The sequence below is a fragment of the Oxyura jamaicensis genome, unplaced genomic scaffold (genome assembly GCF_011077185.1).
Source record: "Oxyura jamaicensis isolate SHBP4307 breed ruddy duck unplaced genomic scaffold, BPBGC_Ojam_1.0 oxyUn_random_OJ73853, whole genome shotgun sequence".
In the NCBI taxonomy this organism is placed as follows: Eukaryota; Metazoa; Chordata; class Aves; order Anseriformes; family Anatidae; genus Oxyura; species Oxyura jamaicensis.
This window is the reverse complement of record NW_023311439.1, coordinates 1-3,174: the sequence shown is the minus strand read 5'-3', so window position 1 is coordinate 3,174 and position 3,174 is coordinate 1. Positions and strand designations below refer to the sequence as shown.

The 3,174-nt window shown below is 46.5% G+C and overlaps 1 long non-coding RNA gene across 1 annotated transcript; it reads right to left on the bottom strand.

Moving 5' to 3' along the window:
• Positions 1 to 485: 485 nt before the first annotated feature.
• LOC118160050 lies at positions 486 to 2,781 on the bottom strand. The gene is made up of 2 exons (XR_004747315.1): positions 2,097 to 2,781; positions 486 to 835 (listed from the first exon to the last, which is right to left on the bottom strand). It is a non-coding gene; the product is annotated as an uncharacterized LOC118160050 (long non-coding RNA).
• Between the last annotated feature and the right edge of the window lie 393 nt (positions 2,782 to 3,174).

Genomic DNA, 3,174 nt, shown 5'->3' with positions numbered 1-3,174 from the left:
GGATGACCCCACGGGCTAATTGGTGACCTCAGATGACCCCAGAACCCCCAAAAATACTGGAGCGGTGACCTCGGATGACCCCACGGGCTAATTGCTGACCTCAGATGACCCATATCCAAACTTTTAGTTGCTCACCTTGTGTTTGTGTTACTAGGATCTCTCCGCTATCTGCTCTGTGGTGTTTATAGTCTCCGATGCCTCCACTTGCTGTGGTCACCTGGAGCCTCCTCAGCAGTGCAGAGGCATCCAGCGTTTTCCTGCAATACCCACAGAGTCATTTCAGATCTTTTGTGCTCTGGTTTCATTTTCAAGCTGTTAGACTGGGATGAAATCCCTTTAAGGTTGTGTTTTCCAGCTTCAGCTTTTACACTCCAGGTGAATGAAGCTTTCAGGCAAGAACTTTTGAGAAGCATGTAATGAGAAAGAATGGAGATTTGCACCAATCTTCCCTGATAATTCCCTCCAAAGAAAGTACAGACTATAAGTTAAGGTCAGAAATGGAAAACAGGCACCAGTCCATTTTTATTTCATGAAGGAACAAGAAGAGGCAGCTTGTTTTACTAAGAAAATTATTATGAGGTACATAGAAATTCCATCTGCACAACCTCCTTACAGTGTACAGTCTATGAAGCTTTTGCAGAGTATCAACCTCCGGTTTCATCCAGTCCTTCAGCAACAGGCTGCAGGTCTCTCACCACCACATCCATCTTCTCCTTGCGTCTTGATTGAGTCCATTCAGCTTCCTTTCTGTCAGCATTCACCTCTTGGGTTTGGTTAATAAAAGCTGTTAATGTTCGCTCACCTCAAGCCAAGCAGGAAACTGCTCTGTAATTACCTTGGTGACACTGCATTAAAATACAAGACAAATAAGGTTTCAGGCTAAGCCCTGCTTGGATGCAAAGTGCATCACACCCAGCTGGGTTCTATTACTCCCGCATGCAATACTGCACCTGTGTTTGTTATCTAATCAGCTCAGATTAGCAAACTGACCAGCACACAGGGCAAAGGCTCCTTACTCACTCACAGTTGCCTGTAAGGAGGAAGCCAGAAGGGAATACACTTCCTGATATTAATGCACATCACTGGAGGAGCAGCAGCATCTGCTTGGAGGCTCTGTGCCTTTCACGAGCAGCTGGGCCCCCTGAGGGAGACCCCTGCAAGTTCTTTAAAGTGGGATTCAGCATTGCTTCAAGTATTTTGAGATACACTGCACCAGCTCTCATTAAAAAAAAAAAAAAAAAAAAAAAAAAAAAAAAACAATGAGGGGACTGGATGGAAAAAAAATAAAAAATGTAAATTATTCCAAGATGGGAGGAGAGAGACTGGCTACAAGGAAGAACAATGAGACAATGCACAGTCCAAATGTTCATTTCCAAACACCCAGGCATTTAACAGCACTAGCTGAAGCCAAAAGAGCTTTCTATTCAGGTACCAAAATACAGATTCTTCCCTTCTGTGTGAACATGTTGAGAAAAGACAGAACAAGCCCATAAGCATGCAGCAAACCCTCAGTGGTCCTGGGTGTGTGTAGGGGGGTGTCCTGTGGGGCAGGGGGCTGGGGCAGCAGCGGGCACCCACCGGGCAAGAAGTCCAGAGCTGGGACAGCGACCAGGGCTGGCCAGGGCCCTGAGGCCCCCAGACCCAGCTGCAGTGGGGAACAGGGCTGAGGTCCAGCTGGGAGCCGAGGCAGGAGACGTGCAGCCAGCCAAGCACAGGCACAGCTCAGGTGGAAGGGCAAACGCCGGGGCGCAAATGCAGGGCCCGGCCAGGGGCAGAGGGTGCCGGGGTGCCACCCCCAGCCAAGGCTGCTCGGGGCAATCAGAGCCTCTTGGGGCACCTAGGGCCCTGATGCATGCTGAAAATACTGCCTTACGCATAAATGTGCATAAGTGATACAGAACATGGTTTTTCCTCTATCAAAATTAGCATAAACTGGGCACAACCTTAATAAAGACAGTAAACAGTGTTGCAGCATTTTCTGGGTGCATCTTAGAGGACGAGTAGATTCCTAAATGGTAGCATGCTTGCAATACCCTGCCGTGAAAGGTACCACAGGTCACATCCTGCTCCCTTCAAACCACCAGCAGAACACATACCGACAGCACCGCAGCTGGAATGTGGCCATTTCAGAAAACACCATCAGCCTCGAGTTTTGGGTGCAGTCTCTATTCCATGTTTAACAGGCCTGCTCATCCTGTTGGAAAAAACAAAAAAAAATCTTCTGTGATTCCAACAAAACCAGCAGTCAGAGCAGAGCATCAGACGGTGGCTTTATGAATTTTCCATACACGTATTCAGAAAGCAATGTCCAGGAAAGCAAAATACCAGGTCCTCAGCTAAACTGTGGGCAAGCGAGGTAATACCAATGGTGTCGGTTTGGTTGAACAAAGAAATGTTGTTTGGGCCTTTATTTAACAGTTTAGTTACATAGCAGACTGCTTTTCAATACCATTTAAAATAGACATTACCACCAGAGTTAATAAATTTGATGGCATTTTTATCCTCCGACAACAGTATTATTTATCCTTAAAATATAAATGTTCTGTTTTTCTCCGACATCTCATATTTATTCTTTCTAGAACTTGGCAATAAAATGTCCAGGAGAACCATGTACTTGTGAAAGAATGGAGCTGCAAGGGAACACCTACCTGATGGCAGGAAACGAGAAGCCATGCTGAGCTCCCAGCTGACAGCGCCTGTCCGTCTGCAAAAATGCTGCAAGATCCACAGAATCTAGAGAAGTCTCATCTTACCGAAATGTAATGGTTTGGTAATCCTAGTTGCTCCTCAGATACTCTGGGCTTAGGCTGTACAAATATCTCAGCTTGCAGGATCTGGGGCCTAAAATCAGTTCCCTGGAAAAAGCCCCACGGAACTTGCAAGGGTGAAGGAAGAAGCCTGGAAATAAACAGCGGTGGAAGAGACACCGATAAGCAAATTCAGTGGGTCTTGGTAGTGTTACCTGTAGGAAACTTAGAGCAACTTAGCCATGCGAATGGAAGAGCATTTCTTGAAGAAGTGGAGCATAACTTTCTGATTTAAAAGTATTGATGAACTGAAGTGGGAAGCTTCAAACCAGATTTTTCTCCTAGTGAGCAATTACCAGCTGCCTCCTCGGAAAGAAGCAAAGGAGAGCTGATGCTGTCCCTGCTCCCCCAGCTGGTTCCCTTCCCG